Source organism: Oncorhynchus keta, chromosome 34 (genome assembly GCF_023373465.1).
Source record: "Oncorhynchus keta strain PuntledgeMale-10-30-2019 chromosome 34, Oket_V2, whole genome shotgun sequence".
NCBI lineage: Eukaryota > Metazoa > Chordata > Actinopteri > Salmoniformes > Salmonidae > Oncorhynchus > Oncorhynchus keta.
This window is the reverse complement of record NC_068454.1, coordinates 56,275,637-56,294,799: the sequence shown is the minus strand read 5'-3', so window position 1 is coordinate 56,294,799 and position 19,163 is coordinate 56,275,637. Positions and strand designations below refer to the sequence as shown.

The following is a 19,163-nucleotide window of genomic DNA, read 5'->3' as shown; positions in this document are numbered from 1 at the left end:
TAGGATCAGTTTACCCTTCCCTAATCCCAACTTTACGCACCTGGGGGGAAGGGCACAAATCTGATCCTGGATCAGTATCTAAGCCCAACTTCAGCCTACGGTACTACATTGGGGGGCTCTGTTCACTGGGGGTAGGGGTATAGTTGCCAAAATCCCCAATTGTTTTCAAAGTTCACTGTTCACTGGAATCGGCAGGGAATGAGCTCTGAAGGAATTCTCCAACCTGGAATTCTTCACAAAAAAACTGCATTTTAGGGAATTTTCCAACCCTAGTAGGGACTGTAGCAGCAGGGATGGTGAGGGAGGTTATAGCGGTGGCCAGCAGGCCGGCAAATTTGGAAATTTGACTGTCCTAACTGGATTTGTGTGCCAGTGGGGATGAATGCAAGGTCAGGATGCGGGGTCTCGTGTTTAGTATTCTGACCGTGTGAGGAGGGCTGAACTCAGAGCCAGCAGATAGCCCGGAATGAACCCAGCACGTATGTCTCCCTCAGTTTCAGTCTCTCTACATGTGTCTCTCTCTGCTTGTCTCTCTCTCTTACTCTTTTTCTCTCTCCCTCTCTCTTTTGCTCTCTCTTTGTATCGTGGGCCTTTTTTTCTCTCTCTGTTTCCATCTCCCTGTGTTTCTCTCTCTAGCTTTTTTTCTCCCGCTCTCTTCTTCTGACTCCATTTCCCTCGTATAGTGGGCTTTCCTTCTCTCACACACCCACTTCCTGTCACTCAATCCATTGACTTCTCTCTTCTCTTGCTCTATTTCACACTTTCAGTCACTTTCATTCCTCCTCGCCAAAGTACCCCTTTTACCACTCATTTCCCCATCCCTCGCTCATTTATTCCCTCTCCCTTTCATCCTCTTTTGATGTCCTGTTTCATCTCCCCTCCTTTCTCTCCTTCAGTCATTCTTTTAATACTACAACTAACATGATAAACGCCTCACTTTTCTTCTCCGTAAATGCCAGTCTTAGAGTTGTCTCTGACTGACGTTTTCCATTGTGAGTTCGCGGCCTATAGTTGCTATAGTCGCCTGTGACCACATCCAGTCTGATGTATCCGGGAAATAACCATAAAGGGTTCTTTGGCGGTCCCTGTAAGAGAACCTTTATGGTTCTACTAAAGAAGAACCTTTGGTAAAAAGGATTCTACGTGGACCCCAAAAAGGATTCTCCTACAGGGACAGCTGTATAACCTTTTACGGTTCTATCTTTTTAGTAAGAGTGTACCAGAGAGCTTCAAGGATTGTTCCAGACTGAGGTCTTGGCAGGACTTGACAGCTACACCTACCATAAAGTTCTTTGACAATGGGGTGCATCTCAATAGTTTGTCTCCTTCTCTCGTCCCCTTCATTCGGTGGACACATTGAAGCAGGTTTAAACTGTTTGATCGCTCCTATCCTTTGTTTTTTCCGTCAGTACATACAAAAGGAGAGAAGGCTAGGAGACGATGCTACTTCGGACTAATATACCCGGTATGTCAGACAATGCTACTTGTGTCTATTGAGACACGCCCCATGCGTAGAGGTAAGACGCTCAGTCATGTTGCTAACCTAACCTCTCCTTAGCTGTGTCCTGAGGCAGTGAGAGTATGGTAAAGGTCACTCACTGCTTGTTCTGTGTTGTCCTCCTTTCCCTTGTTCTCTCCATCGCCTTGCAGAGGACAGGGAAGAGGGATAGATAGGTCAGGGTTGGCATATGGATCCATGATCTTTTGTCATTTGGGAGAGGATTCAGAAGAGAGAGAGAGAGAGAGAACAGACGTGTGTGTGTGTGTGTGTGTGTGTGTGTGTGTGTGTGTGTGTGTGAGATAGAGCGCAGGCGGAGAGACAGAGAAGGAGAGGGAGATGAGGATGAGTGGATTAGAGCTTCCAAGCAGGACTGGAAGCCAGACTTGGCTGCACTTCAGCTACTCTGCGCACTTCAGCTCAAGTGTGCGTCCATTAGTGCACTCCCACTGCACTCAGATATGCATACAGTCAGACACACACACAGTTTTGTATTGCTATCCTTGTGGGGACCAAAGAATTGCTTCCCATCTAAAATCCTATTTTCCCTAACCCTAAATCTAACCATAACCTAACCATAACCCTAACCTTAACCCTATGTCTAACCTTAACCCCTAACCGTAAACCTAACCGTAACCCCTAAACCTAATTCGAACCCTAACCGGCATAATGTCCCCACTTGTCTGAATTTTCCTCGTTTTACTATCCTTATGAGGACTTCTGGTACCCACAAGGATAGTTAAGCAAACACTCATACACACATACACATACACACACAAGCACACATCCACAAAATCACATATTCACTGTAAAATTCACACAGTATATAGCCTACTTTCGTGCAAATAAAAAATACACAGGCACACAAAGACCCGTCTTCCCTACACATATACCTAATTTCACTCAAGTTCTACTCTGGTCTAGACTCACTGGCCTAGACTCAGTCACTGTATGTCACAGTCACTGTAAAACAAACACACACACACACACACACACACACACACACACACACACACACACACACACACACACACACACACACACACACACACACACACACACACACACACACACACACACACACACACACACACACACACACACACACACACACACACACACACACACACACACACACACACACACACACACACACACACACACACACACACACACACACACACACACACACACACACACACACACACACACACACACACACACACACACACACACACACACACACACACACACACACACACACACACACACACACACACACACACACACACACACACACACACACACACACACACACACACACACACACACACACACACACACACACACACACACACACACACACACACACACACACACACACACACACACACACACACACACACACACACACACACACACAACCTCTCTTATCCCACCAGATTGCTCAGTGCTTCCTGACAAAATAAATAATTAAATGAGAGCAATAACAGCTTCCGAAAAAAGATCCCTCAATTAGAACAGAATGGGTGAATGGGGTGAGGCGGGGGCTGTGTGTGTGGGGGAGTGGTAATTCGGGAACTCAGACACACACTATTACATAAGGGAGACCGTGACCCAAGAAGCTTTTATGCAGTTGTGCGACGTTAATTTGTCCCCCCCTTAGCAATCAGCTTAGCAAAAGTATTTTCTAAAATCCTTACAAGTGATCCATGCAGACGGATCAACTGGGGAGGCAAATAAATCAGTGGTGTAGAAGAGAGGTGTGTGTGTGTGTGTGTGTGTGTGTGTGTGTGTGTGTGTGTGTGTGTGTGTGTGTGTGTGTGTGTGTGTGTGTGTGTGTGTGTGTGTGTGTCTGAATGTTATGAATGTACGTTTGTCATAAGGGAGAGGTTGTTGGGTTGAGTTACTCTCGTGTGTGTGTGTGTGTGTGTGTCGATCGGGAGAGCAGGCTAGGATGGTGGCTGGTGGGATGAACTCGTAGGTGGGAAGGTGGGACCTAGAAGGCCTGAGTGACACGCTGACAAGAGAATGGGGAAAGGGGGGTGATCAGATGCCGGTACTCTCAGGCAAGAGAGGGGAAGTGAGGGGGGGATTGACAGCTGAAACATGGTTGAGAGCTTGCAGTGTTGACAGATGTATGTGTGTGTGTGTATGTTTGGAGGGGAGTGTGTGCAGGTTCAATGTGATTGCCTATCTTTTGTACATGAGGCGTCTAGGCTGCTTCATCTAGCCACCTTTTCACACTCCGTCGCTAGCCACTCTTATCATTCCATCTTTGTCTCAGTCATCCCTCAAATACACTGTTCAGTCTTGTAGCCTACTTGCCGAAACTCTCTGTCCTCTATCCACTCAGCCCCATTTGCACCTGTGCAGTCACGTGGTTCCCCAAGCAGCGAGTGGGCGTACATGCGTCTCATTTTCTGTCTGCATGTCATCTGAGGCTTGAGTCTGTTTCAGAACGCTATTGGCATCAGGCCAGATTGCATCACTTAGCCTCACTATGCTCCTGTGTTAGCGGGGCTAATGCTGGGCTACGCTAGGCAGCTCTGTGCCGGTCTCGCAAATATTTCATAGGGACAAATGCAGCATCTCACCACCAACAGATGTACGCTAAGAAATTATTCAACCTGCTAAGCAAGCAAGCCACCATTGCATGGGGGACAATTGGTGCCGTGCTTGTATGAATCCCGGGTGGTGTTCAATATGACATGCTATGGTAAATGTTTCCAAACATTTTGCAACAGAAAACGTAAATGAGTGTTTCTTGTTGTAGAACTCCATGTAGTCCTTACCTGTTTTAGTCTATTTTCTTCCGTTTGGTACCTAATGAACACGACCCAACTATGTAGAAGGATACAGGCAAATGTTTACCATTATCCTAGTAAATGTCATCCATGTTGTTTTCAACATTTAGCGTCGGGCATCTCTCCACTGGGCATAGCCCCAGAGCGAAGGAAGGAGAACATTGGGAAAACAGTTGAGGAATGAAAGAGTGCGTAGTAGAGACGTGTGTGTGTGCGTGTGTGTCCGTGTGTCGTTCTGTGTCTACGCATGTGTCTGAAGACATAGAGCAGTAGCTACGTAGCACCGTGGACCAGAGTGCAGGCAAGTGACACTGATGGAGAGAGGGAAAGAGAGGAAATGAACGCGAAGGCTACAGGGTTGGAGAACATGGGGAGATTGGAACGAGGGAAGAAAAAAAATGACGTGCAAGCAATCAGGAGAAAGTGGGAGCGATAGATTTGGAGCAAGGGAGAGATTCAAAGAGATAATGAAGATGAAGTGAATGAACGGTGTGAACGAGGAGGAAAGAGATGTGGAGAGAGTGAATAAGAGACTGGGGAAGGGGGGGGGGTGGAGGGGGAGAGAGAGAGAGTGACAGAGGAGATAAGGGGGGCTGAGTCTCTGCTTTTACGGTGCGGTGATTACGTGACTGAGAGGAGAGTGCAGCGCCATGTATAATGCTCTCAAGACGGACATTAAGACGCGCTGCCCGACTCAGTCTCTCTCTGCCTTCTTTCTCTCCTGCGTTCCGTCTCTCTCCGTCTCTGCTAATGATCCACGCGTCTTGCCACACAGCCGGGCTGAGTGATACCCACTGACAGTACCACTCAGGCGGAAACTCTGCAGGCCCCTTCTCGGAGAAGAGGCAACACACACACACACACACACACACACACACACACACACACACACACACACACACACACACACACACACACACACACACACACACACACACACACACACACACACACACATACAAGCACGTTCTTCTGTGGCTCAGTTGGTAGAGCATGGCGCTTGTAACGCCAGGGTAGTGGGTTCGATTCCCGGGACCACCCATACGTAGAATGTATGCACACATGACTGTAAGTCGCTTTGGATAAAAGCGTCAGCTAAATGGCATATATTATTATTATTATATTATTCAACAGTACTAATAGACATAATGGTGCTTTCATCCCTCTGTAGAGGAAGCAATACAATATATATCCTGTATGCCTTATAGCGAGCGACCTGTGTATGACTGTAGTCTGACTCTATAATCCCCATTGGCCTATGTGGTCACCCCGCCACACTCCCCTACACAGCCCCGTATGCCCTCGGGCAGTACGACCCCATACATCCTACTACATCCCCTTACAACCCTCCACAGCCCCATACATATGTCTCAGTGCAACATAAGCCCATACAGCCCTGGACACCTCCTGTGAACCAGGTCTCATGTTCCTGCCCTAATCCGGCCTGCCTCGTGCAATCCCATACATCTTTACCCAGACCCATAGATAGACCGTACGTCCCTACCCAGACCCATAAATAGACCGTACGTCCCCGTGCAGCATGACCCCATTCATCCGTACAGTCTCATACAGCCCCATACAATCTGACATAGACCTATACGCCCCTTATGAACCAGGTCTCATTTCCCCGCTCGAACTGTAATCCGGTAGGCCCGCCTAGCCATAACTGCTGCCGAGAGGGAGAGGTTAGGTCAAGAATTAGGTCATAGGCCCAATAGGAGCCCACTCCTCCAATTAGCGAGTGGATTAAGCAGGGGAGTGTGTGCATCTGCGTCAGCACGCTGGCAGCTCCAGCCGCTCCTAATCCAGACACGGCCTCTATGGTAACAGAGGGTCCTGGGAAGACGAAGTAACCCACATTTCTCATTCTTCGGCTCACTAATCCCCTCTCGACTTCACAAACAAAAAAGGTGATACATTCAGGTGCTGCCGATTGTGTCTCGTACACTTTGAGTTGAGGAGAATGCTAAGGGTGAGTTAAGGTTCCAATAGTAGTTGAAGTGGTCCTACTTTCGAAACGTTCCTGCACGGTTCACAGTCAATAAGTAGCCTCGAAAATCCACTGAATTGAAATGTTTTCACTTTTGCTTGACCTTTTCCATGTATTTAGTCTCTTCTCAAAGAATCGGGGATTGCGCATAAACTTGTGCATAAACTTCTCAGCGACCCGTGCGACCCGTGTCTTCAATGTGGGGGCATATCCCAAATCTATTACCCATTTGGTTTTACGAATCCAATCAACAAGGCCGAAATAGTGCATTGGTTTTCTACTGAGAGACTCTCTTGAAGTAACACTGCATCACTTTCATATACTCTCGGGCTACTACTGTCTGGCCTGTGTGGTTTTCTTTACAGCCCTACAGCTGATACATTCTATATGAAACATTTCTATGTTTACATTCTATATGAGGCATTTCTATGTAAGGGTTTTGGAGACAACATTCAGACTACTGCAGTTGCATTTAAAAAAATAATAATTTACCCCCTTTTCGTGGTATTCAATTGTTAGTAGTTACTATCTTGTCTCATCGCTACAACTCCCAGGCTTGGGAGAGACGAATGCCGAAAGCCACACGTCCTTCGAAACACAACCCAACCAAGCCGCACTGCTTCTTAACACAGCGCGCATCCAACCCGGAAGCCAGCCGCACCAATGTGTCGGAGGAAACACTGTGCACCTGGCGACCTTGGTTAGCGCGCACTGCGCCCTGCCAGCCACAGGAGTCGCTAGAGCGCGATGAGACAAGGATATCCTTACCGGCCTCACCCGGACAACGCTAGGCCAATTGTGCGTCACCCCACAGACCTTCGCGGCCGGCTGCGACAGAGCCTGAGCGCGAACCCAGAATCTCTGGTGGCACAGCTGCGATGCAGTGCCCTAGACCACTGCGCCACCCAGGAGGCCCAGACTATTGCAGTTTTAATGTTGGTAGGTTATTTATACGTTTGCCTGCATGTACAGTATGTTCATTTTGACATGAACGCTGTGTGCATTCATTAAAGCATAAATAGCCCTAGAACTGAAACTTCAGTGTACAGTATAGCTCTGAGGGGTTGTGTGGGTAAGAGGGTTATCAGTCAGCACGCACCAACAGGGAGAGCGCAAGGTAGATGGATGAGAGAGCGGTGGAGAGACATAGATGGAGAGACAGAGAGAGGAAGGAAACAGGGAGAGACAGAGAGAGGAAGGAAACAGGGAGAGACAGAGAGAGGAAGGAAACAGGGAGAGACAGAGAGAGGAAGGAAACAGGGAGAGACAGAGAGAGGAAGGAAACAGGGAGAGACAGATAGAGGAAGGAAACATGGAGAGACAGAGAGAGGAAGGAAACATGGAGAGACAGAGAGAGGAAGGAAACAGGGAGAGACAGAGAGAGGAAGGAAACAGGGAGAGACAGAGAGAGGAAGGAAACAGGGAGAGACAGAGAGAGGAAGGAAACAGGGACAGACAGAGAGAGGAAGGAAACATGGAGAGACAGAGAGAGGAAGGAAACATGGAGAGACAGAGAGAGGAAGGAAACAGAGGGAGACATAGAGAGGAAGGAAACAGGGAGAGACAGAGAGAGGAAGGAAACAGGGAGAGACAGAGAGAGGAAGGAAACAGGGAGAGACAGAGAGAGGAAGGAAACATGGAGAGACAGAGAGAGGAAGGAAACAGGGAGAGACATAGAGAGGAAGGAAACAGGGAGAGACAGAGAGAGGAAGGAAACAGGGAGAGACAGAGAGAGGAAGGAAACATGGAGAGACAGAGAGAGGAAGGAAACAGAGGGAGACATAGAGAGGAAGGAAACAGGGAGAGACAGAGAGAGGAAGGAAACAGGGAGAGACAGAGAGAGGAAGGAAACAGGGAGAGACAGAGAGAGGAAGGAAACAGGGAGAGACAGATAGAGGAAGGAAACATGGAGAGACAGAGAGAGGAAGGAAACAGGGAGAGACATAGAGAGGAAGGAAACAGGGAGAGACAGAGAGAGGAAGGAAACAGGGAGAGACAGAGAGAGGAAGGAAACAGGGAGAGACAGAGAGAGGAAGGAAACAGGGAGAGACAGATAGAGGAAGGAAACAGGGAGAGACATAGAGAGGAAGGAAACAGGGAGAGACATAGAGAGGAAGGAAACAGGTAGAGACAGAGAGAGGAAGTAAACAGAGGGAGAGACAGATAATGAGAAATAGAGAGGGAGAAAGAAAGATTGAGGGAACAAGAAGAGGAATAGTGGGGATAGTCGTAATGAAGTTTTCAGGAGCCTCTTAAAAGGTCACGGCATGTCTCTACATCCCCCTCCCTCCCCCACCAATACTGCACTCCCCCCCATCGCTATCTATACCGCCATCAGCCCCCCCCATCTGTGTCCATTAGCCATTCATGAACCCACTCATAGCCACTCATTAGGGAGGGAAGGGGTTTGAAGCGATTGCATTCAGAGGAGAGGAGTCTGTGACCGGAGCATACTGATTAATATTTCAGCGTCTCCCGTCGAGGAGCTGAGAGCAAGTTTTCCCCGCTTATGTTGTAGAGTAGTGCGTTTCTCTCTCTCTCTCTCTCTCTCTCTCTCTCTCTCTCTCTCTCTCTCTCTCTCTCTCTCTCTCTCTCTCTCTCTGTGGTTGGCTGCTCTCCCATTCTCTCTCCCACGCGACTAAGAGATTGAGAGAACGACCCCCCCCCCCCCCTCCCCTCTTGTTTTCCTCTCATACACTCACAGACAAATGTACAGACACACACCACCAGACCCTAACTCAAACTGACTTAATTGGGCTCTTTTTGTTTCGGGAAATGGAGGCAGAAGGCAGAGGAGGAGGGGTGAAATCCCTCCCATTCCACTTTTCCTCCTAACTCAGAGGGGTATCTCTCCTTCTCTCATTAGTCTAGACAGTGAGACAAGTTACCCCAGCGGACAGGGTGTTCTGTGCCCTTCACCACCGCCACCCCCCATTGAGAATCAAACTAGGCAATAAAGCTCCTCATTCATACAGTAGGTTGGCACTTCCAATCTTGAGGGTCAAGCAACCATATAACTAGAATCCATTTAATTTCCATGGAAGCAACATGGTTCATACATTTTCCACTACGAAAGGCACTCTTACTGTATGTGTATGCACTTCAGTGTTAAAGGCAAGGTACCTTGACCTATGAACTCAGCATTATCACTTCGCTATATCACTCTCTGTACTCCGTTTAAGCAATCTCGGAGGCCTCTCTTGAGGGATGAGTAAGTCCTGAATGAGCACTCTCTTACTCTACAGTATGGGCTTTTGTTTTTGTGAAGGAATGCTGCTATAGTATGTTTCCTTGAATATGTTGTGTGGTAGGTTCCCATTGAGCCATTGTACTGTATGGTTGGATATCTAGCTTAGCTGTATGTGAAGTTGAAATCATTCATTGTTTGTTCATTCTCATGGACTGAATTTCCAGGAAGTAGATGGAATGGGCTCACTGGACATTTTCTTTCGTGGGATAGCTGGAGGCAAAGTTAATTCATATTCATCAGTTGCGTTGGGTGATTGGTTGAGCTTTGTTGGGTGTGTGATGTCACACAGATGCGCTGCAGAGCTGTCTGTTTAGCTTGGTCACCAGCCTAAGCAGTAAGCACTGAATGACTTGGGAAACCCAACTTCATTAATTGTAAAATAAATTGAAGACTCACCCATCTATTTTAGCTTCACTGTCTTGTCATTCACCAAAACAAGTCCACTAATTGTTATTTTTACCTTTGCACAAACTGTCTGCTGCTTGATATGAGCAAGTTGACCCAAATCTATCAAAGAATAGGAAATCCACAATTAGTTGGTGAGCTAGCGAGCTACATTTCAGTAATTTCGCTATCCTCCTAAATGCAGTGGTCAGTGGATAAACTAACTATGAGATGAACATATTTAGGTGAAAACGAACTAGTAGCAAGTTGTTGTTGTCCATGGTGGAAGCATATCTAACCAGTTGTCTCCTGAAGCCTATGTGACCTGTCTATAACTCCCGAGTCTGGACGCAGTCTAGCTAATGTTAGCTAGTTTCATAAGAAAACGGCTGAAGTAACTAGCTAACGAGCCCTCCTCTGTTTTTGGGGTGTGGGAATATTAGATATAACGGTCAGTGAAGTTGGTGGTTACTACTGGTTTTAGATTCGAGGGGAGAGACATTGGCCGTCATTATTTTGTGTTTTGGTATGGGCTCGGAGTGATGTCACACAGAAGGCTCAACCAATCACCCGGCGGCTATCACTGGATGGCCATATTGGCTCAAAGAGACGGCGGTAACAATTTGTTTACATAAAGTAATATCTCAAGATGGCTCCATGGTTAACAGACGCCGCCATAGTTAAGATCCCCCAACGTTCTCCATTCACACCAAAATGCAAGACCCTCTTTGATCCTCCTTTGTTCTCTTTTCCCTCATTCCTTCTGTAGCTGCCTTTTCTTGACCTAAGATTCCACATATACACTTACCTTTTTCAATGTCATGTGTAGGCGTATACATCATAGGTGGGTGTAGCTTTCTGCATCTCTGAATAAGTGTGTATAGCATGTGGTGTATATGGTTGAGGAGCAGTGGTTGGTGTGCTGCACAGGGCGTTTAATGAAGTTCCCCAACACCTCTCCCCTGTTAGACGGGTCCCCTCTACCTCTCCCTACTTCACCCCCCCCCTCTCTCCTTAGTTGCCTTTCCCTCGGGGGATAGTTGGCAGGGAGCAGGCCGGCTGCTATGGCAACAAGGAGCCTCCCTCTCCCACAGGTCTCCTTAGCAACTAGTAGCTTGGCATTGCGGTAATGAGCGTGCCCACTGTGCCAGGCTCTTTGTGTGTGTGTGTGTGTGTGTGTGTGTGTGTGTGTGAGTGTGTGAGTGAGTGAGTGAGTGAGTGAGTGAGTGAGTGAGTGAGTGAGTGAGTGAGTGAGTGAGTGTGTGTGCGAGGCCTATGTGTCTATTTTGTTTTCCAGTACATGTGAGAAGATGAACGTGTGAGGGAGAAGCTGTGTGTTATTGCGTGACTGATGCATGTGATATACGTGTAGACATGCCTGAGTTTCGGTCTTCACATCATCTGCACCTCACAAGTCATGATGGATACCCTACTGTGTGTGTGTGTGTGCGTGCCTGCCTGCTTAAGATGCATCCGTGCATGTCTGCGTGCGTGTCTTTCTGGATCTTTGGCCGCTTCCATCTGATTGCGATGATCATTAGTCTCTGCGCTATGAAATTGCAAGCAATTAAAAGGGGACTATTCTATGAATTCTGCGTGCCATAAGGCAACCGCTGCCGAATGAGTTCCCTGCTCTGCTGATATGAAGTGAAACCCGGAGAAATTAGGTTTATTAAAGTCTGATCAGAGGTGTGTGCTGACCTTTAGAATGCGGGAAATGAGATCGTTATTATTATGAAGGAGATTATGTTGATTATGTTGTAGAGTGAGAGGAGGAGAGAATCGCATCGGCATTGATTCCATTGTTGCATCATCTGTTTCTTTGTGGCAGAGGGTGGTTTCAATATAATCAAATCCACACTCCGCCTGTGGGCCGTTAAAAGACCTGACTCAAGCACACACACACACACACACACACACACACACACACACACACACACACACGCGCACGCACACACACACACACACACACACACACACACACACACACACACACACACACACACACACACACACACACACACACACACACACACACACACACACACACACACACACACACACACACACACACACACACACACACACACACACACACACACACACACACACACACACACACACACACACACACACACACACACACACACACACACACACACACACAGACAAACAAAAAGCTGTAAAAGCCTCTCTCCAGAAACGTGCATGACAGCATGATGGCAGGCCCTGTGGAAAATGTGCGTCTGATGGATCCCCAGACTTTAGTCGAAGTGTGAGCTGTGAGCAGGCCCCACAGGTGGCCCAACCACTACACCTGTTTTGTGAACCCTCACAGGGGAAAGCGAAGCCGAACTCCCATAGCCCCTGTGGAAAACCATACCCTCTTACACGTGCCCACCTTGTGCCCTCCCTGGCTCAGGTCTTACCCACGTTTGGCGTGGGCTTCAGACGTGATTACGAGCCCAGGCGGAGGCTTTTGTTGCGTGGGTGTCATAGATGTCGTGTCCCCCTCACGCCGACCAACTGGAAAGCCGCCAAGACCGCCCTGGCATGCCGTGGTGGATTTTCCGATCCCCTATCCTGGTCTCAGATGGTCTGCTAATCTGTTAGCGGCTATTTTTAGCCGCCAAAGCTCGTGCAGCCCTTGATCCACAGTTCCACACCCGACCGCTAACCATCCCCCTTAGTGCTTATAGAAGTATACAGGCAGTGATTTGCCAGGGACTGGCTGCAATTAGAACACAGCCAAGCAGGAATCCCCCATCAATTCCATTACACCATCTCCCCACAGACTTCCTGACTGTGGGCACCATGGCACATGGCAGCTCAAACTCTCAATTGACTTTCCCTCTTTCCCCTTTGGAATGGCACTGAGGGGTGTGTGGGATGATATAGCAATTCTGAAATTGATTTGCATTGTCGTAAGAGGGGGAACATGCCTTAGTAAGGTATGGCAAAGGTTCTCCAGGCTATGTCTTAGGTACAGATAGTAGCCAATGGTCTGCAATGTAGCTTTCTGACAGGGCTTGCCGTGACTACACAACTAGACCTACTTGATAGTTCCGTGACTATGGACATACATTGGACCATGGCAATGAGGATGGCATTATACATGACAACTTTTTTTTGTCATTCATCCGATGATCTTCTCCAGAGCGACTTATAGGAGCAATTAGGGTTAAGTGCCTTGCTCAAGGGCACATCACCAGATTTTTCACCTAGGCCTTTCGGTTACTGGCCCAACACTCTTAACCCTAAGGCTACCAGCCGCCCCTGTGGCATGTGGCGGCTAAGTTAGTTTCTCAACTCCTAATAAGAGGTCTTCGTTTTTTGAATCATTCCAATTTGGGCGCAGTCCAGAAATCAGGCTCGTCCATCTGCCCATCTGTCTCTCCTTAAAGTAGGCTCTCCTCCTCTAAAGGGATTTGAATTATCGCCTGACTTTGGGCTTCCTTCGCAGGCAACATGATCTGTGTTCCTGTCTGTACCTGTGCCACTTGGGATAGCGTGCTGTATCTGCTTTGTTCCGTATAGAGCCATATTTTATCTACCATTAGGCCCTTCAGTCCCCTTGAAGCCCTCCCATCCCTCCACTCCACCCCACCCCTGCAGACAGAGAATGCTGAATGCACCAACCCCCCGATTCCCATTAATCTATGCGCCTCTAAATTCTTTATTTCCCTTCAAAGGGGGACAAGCCGAGCTGTGACATCAATCACGGGAAGCGAATATTTAGCCAGTGCTAATTTCCATCAATAGCCTGGAGACAGGCTTAGCTGACAAAACTCATTCCTTTGCCTGAACAAAACTGCTTGTGTTTGAGCCTCCACCCCCCTTTCTGCAGAGGCACAAACAGCCATCACAATAAACACAGCCAGAGCCTCTCCTGGTCCCCCTTGATTTGTGCTTATCTAATGAATGGTGTGCTATGAAGAGATACCCATAGACAGCAGAGGAGCATAATGGCTGCTTTCTGTATGAAATGGGATTGATAAACACCGAATGAGTACATGGCGAATGGCGGTAAACAGCTTCCAGACAGACGCTCGTCTTTGCAGAACGAACATGCCAGTCATCCAACCCTTTTAAGTTATTTGAACCGGGTGAGTGGTTTCTTTTGGCGTTCCCATGCGAGCCCTCTTGTCTTTGGGCTCGTCACTCGGTTCTATTTGAATGAGTACACCCTCTCTCCACAAGACGGGCCCTGTACGGTTTGACCTGTTTCTTCTATCCCCTCTTGTGAGTATGTGGGGGGTAGAGAGGCCCCATTTTGAGGGCAGCCCATTGTGTGGCTCGGAGGGTTCTCACACACTGGGCTCCATACTATACCTCCACATTCCCACCCCCTTACCCCCCCCTATCCCAGCCGCCCGCCTTGCCAGTCAAGCCAACCCAGACGGTCTATTGCCACCACCACCCCGCTCACCACAGTCTTAATGGCAGATTGCTACCCTGGGAGTGGTGGCACAGGGGACACACATTGGCATTGCGCCAGGCTGGGCAACTGGGCGCGGTCACCTTACTCACACAAACTCACACGGGGGTACCCTCGGGCAAGAGCATTGGAAAGGGAGCCATAATCACCTTCACAAGGATAGTCCAATAGAATATCTTCCTACAGACAGGCAGACCTTGATGTGTCTGAAGCCAAGCCTTAGCATTGAAGGCTATTAAGTTGAATCGATTCTCCAAGTTGAACTGCCTACTCCAGATTCCAAAAAATCAAACTCAGTGGGTGTGTGGAGGGAGGACTGAGCAGGAATCAATGTGAATGGCCAGAACGCTGAGGGGCAAATGAAAGGGTTTGAAAGAGAATTATTTACCATGACCAGGGCCCGTTTTGTTTTTGTTCATTCTCGGAACATGAACAAAAGCTTGGTCGATCCAAAACAGGAAGTCTTGTAGTCTCTATTGGATTGACTTTGAACAAGTACCCCAGTTTTGGAAAAAGGAAAAATCCCTTTCTGCTGCTCTGAGGCCACTTGCGTCGGAAAGAGAGTGAACGTGTCCGATTTGAGCGGGTTAATGGGTCTTAAACTTAATCTGCGGGCAAAGAGGCTGTGGTAGAGTGGCTTGGTACAGAGCGAATGAAGAAGACGTAAGTCAGGTATCAGGATCGTGGGCTCTAATGAGAGTTGATCTCAAGCCGATTGTCTCTCTGGGGCCGTCGGAGTGCCACACCATAGAAATAGAATTACTAGAAAGGGCAATTCCGATTCAAGCCAATGTTACTTATGTGAAGGGTGAAGCGGCTGCCGTATTGAATGTAGCCATGAGTGTTCTGTGAACTTGATGTGGTCTGAGGTGCTTTACCATTCTAGTAATTATATTTATATGTGCTCCACAGTCTTCCACGGGCTACAATTGTTCTATAAATCGGACAGATGCCCTTTTCACAAATAACAGTGCGAGGCTACTGAAAACCCGTTGTTGTTGTTGTTTAAAAACCCACTGTGATATATACATTTCCATAGAAGTTTGATTTGACAACTTTTGATATACAGTAAGTCTGTTTACGTAAGTCGGATGGGATCAGGCAATACATTTGTGTCTTAGCTTTCTATTTTCACTTTATCATTTTGGCCTTCCACAATATGTATTGTATCAATGGGCCTGATTTCAATAGGGGATCGCTGCCGGACCAAGGGTTGGAATGTGTGTTCCGTGTCATTGTGTGTTTTTGTGTGCTTCCTTGCATTTGTCTGGTCCTGAAAGCCAGGGGGCTGAAGAAACATTTTATGAATATTTAATAGAGAATAATGTTTTCAATTTTTATTCTGTTGTAAGCCTGTGGGGAGAAGTATGGAAAAAAACCACCCTCAAGGACAAACTCAGAGTGAGTCATTCCGCTTAGCTCTGTCAGATAGGAAATTGAAAGGTTGGTTGTATTAACATGGCCTTGTAGATCATGGCCTTTCTTCTCATTGTCTTACATGGACAGGTTGCTTAACAAAGGAATCTCCGTAGTCTGCCCCCTCATCCTCCTCCTCCCATTGGATAATACCGTATCTGGACTGCCCGCGGTGCACACGAAGACCTGACAGTGGACGGTGTGAGACGCCCAGCTGGGAGTGCCCCTGAATCAACTCCAGGATTAGCTCGGGATTGTCTGGGATTACTCAGGATGGAGTGGGATTAGCACCGGCTGCCTGCGACTGCCTGTTTTAGGGGCGTGAGTGAGTGGGGCATGGGCCGGCCATATTTCCCCTGACTCAGGCCGAGATTGGGCGAGAGGCCAGGGCTAGGCTACACCAACACAGGGAGGGACACCTGTAACCTGGCAGGGCTATTCTCAGTCCCTAAACCCACACCCAAACAGGATGACTACTACTGAGAAACGCCGGGTTTGAAAACAGAAAGGCCGGCAGACAGGAAGCAAACAGCTAGCTGACTACGCCATCATGACCAACTTACCCACGCAATGGCTGTGTCCCAAATGGCACCGCAGTCCCTATATAGTGCGCCGCTTTTGAACAGAGCCCTATGGCCCCTGGTCAAAAGTAGTGCATTATATAGAGCATAGGGAGCCAGTTGGGACACAGCCAATCCCTTAAATCTCTCTTAAGCAGGTGGATTCAGGATTCATCAGATAAAGAGGGCATGGGGATGATGTTCAAATCCCTCTCCCAAGTCTATAGCGGGGGACTTTTTTTGATCCTACATGCTACGTTTGGAACAGATCAGAGATCATACGCGGTAGCGGCTTCAACCGGTCTGGTCCCATTGAAGGAGGTGCATTTTCATTTGGCCTTCAATCAACCTGTCATCTAACCTGATGGACAGCATTTGTCATGATCTGATAAGGTAATGTTCTGGTGTGGGAGAGACAGGTATATCTTGTTTACTCTAGCAAGCCGGACCGAACTTTGCTGAGCCAAGCTGTTTGAGCTGGCTGGGTATCCACCATAGTTGCTTGAACTGTGCCGAAAAGATCCATGTGAAAAGAAAATGTGTGAGCCAACACAGTACAGTTCCGGTCGGCCCTGTAGTGTGAAAAGGGTAGTAGTCGGCGCAGGCACGTAGTCGCCCGCCCCTAACCGCCGACCGGGCATCCCCGACGGACTGGCATGGCCCAGATGCAAGAAACACTGCTTTGAGTTAGAGAGAGAGCTGCAGCATCAAACAACCATCTCCCCAATCCCCCCCCCCCCCTCCCCCCGCTACCCTTACTCTGCCTCCCTGCTCTACCCACCACAATATCATATACTCCCTCTCCTGCACGTTTACCAACAGTTGCCATGGTTACCCACTGCTCGAGGTGTCACAGCGAGACAACCGGAGGGAGGCATTCACAGATCACCTGCATTCAGTCAGTCGCCACTTTTCAGTTGGTGCTCCACAATTTGATTTGTGTGTACTCAGACTGTGCCATTCGCCCGTGAATACAAATGATGTGCGACACAATGGACGTTGTACCTCAATCAGAAACAATGGAATGTAGTACTATAGTGCCAATGTAAGGCTTAGCCACACTAGGTGCTTTGGTTTCATTTTGCCGTTCAAGTTTCAGAATAACGCCTACAGCAAAAGCAGAACAGAACAACTATTGTCAATCAATATTTATCAGTGTTCACTTGGCCTTCACTTGGCCTTGAAGAAAAAGTCTAATACAACCTACAAATTGTTTTTGGAATGAGAAAGTGAATTGAGAGTTTGTCACTGAATTTGAGTGTTCCAAAAAAGAAATGGACAGAAAATGTGAAATCTTTCTCTCAGCGGTAAATAATGACCGCAGTATATTAACAAACACAGGAGACGTGGAGAGAGGGAGGAAAGAGAATGAAAAGAAAGGAGAGAAACAACAAGTTTGCAGACCGCTTAGAGAAGAGGAGGCTATAGAGAGAGAGAGAGAGAGAGAGAGAGAGAGAGAGAGAGAGAGAGAGAGAGAGAGAGAGAGAGAGAGAGAGAGAGAGAGAGAGAGAGAGAGAGAGAGAGAGAGAGAGAGAGAGAGAGAGAGAGAGAGAGAGAGAGAGAGAGAGAGAGAGAGAGAGAGAGAGAGAGAATAAGGCGATAGAGAGAGTCTGTGGGTAGGTGGTTGGTGGGCTCCATCCGTTATCCCTGGTAGCTCCTAGCTCAATCTCCCGATCCATCTCCACATGGCTGGTGCTGGGCCAGAGTGGCAGCCACATCAAACACAATCCCCAGCCAGGCACATCGAACCAGGGATTCGTTTACATCTACCAGGCAGAGGAGAAGAGGTGGTGAGGAAAGAGACAGAGGGAAGGAGGGAAGGAGGGAGGAATACCCTCCACTTCACATGAGATAAAGTGGACGTAGTGTCTTCAGTTCAGACAATCTTTTGCACTCTCACCTGATAGATTGTACAAAGAGTCTGGCTCACTCCAGTTTAGACTACAGAGTGAAGAATAGATTTTCATGAGTCCTACTGTTTGGTAAAGGCACAAGTAGCTAGTTTGTAGACGCCATGATGGTGAGTAGGCAGGAGAGTTACAGAGAGACTGGGTTACTTTGTAGACTACTGAGGGGTATACCACGAAGCATGATCAATGAGTTAGCCAGCTAACCTAATCATTCTGAAAAAAATGTAAAACATTTTTTGAAAGATAACCTTGAAATGGACATGGTCTAAGTTGACTCGACAACCAGAAACACATATTTTAGTTTCGATGTCTTAATGACGCAGAAATGGGTAGTTATTATCGGGTTGCTTATCAAAGTTAGCTGGCTAACTCATTTATCCGGCTTTGTAGTATACCCCTGTGGACTACCTACCAGGCAATTGATTTATCGGCCCATTTTTTCTCCAAAGTGATCTATCTGGATTTCGCCTATTGGATAGGATTAAATTGATAAAAACAGAATGGACTATTAATTGACTCTATGCATTTAATCATATCCGGTAGTTGAAATATGGACAGATAACTTCAAGACAAACTGGGCCCTGGTGTCTACGGTTTAGAGGGCCGACAAGGTACTAGCAAGTCTTTTGTAGCCCCAGGATGGTGAGTGTAGAGCGGCTCTATAAGCATAAACACAAACTGTCTGGTACATATTGATCAGCGAAGCTCTTCTTGTAAGGGGAATCCACACACTCCCCAGTGGCTTCAATGTGTGTGAGATAAACCTTTAAACAGTCATCAGTATGGAGCAGCAGGCTTGGGATCAGATTGGCAGGTTGCACGTCGTCAAAGTCGCTGGCACTCTTAGTTTCCTCTCCGACAGACAGTTGTTTCATATGAAAAGGGGTCATATGCATACTTGATTCAGCTG

At 47.7% G+C, this 19,163-nt stretch overlaps 1 protein-coding gene across 1 annotated transcript in view; it reads left to right on the top strand.

The window, feature by feature from the left end:
- LOC118367328 (forkhead box protein O3-like) overlaps nucleotides 1-19,163 on the top strand; it is a 35,215-nt gene that overhangs the window by 13,943 nt on the left and 2,109 nt on the right. The gene's annotated exons all lie outside the window — the stretch shown is intronic.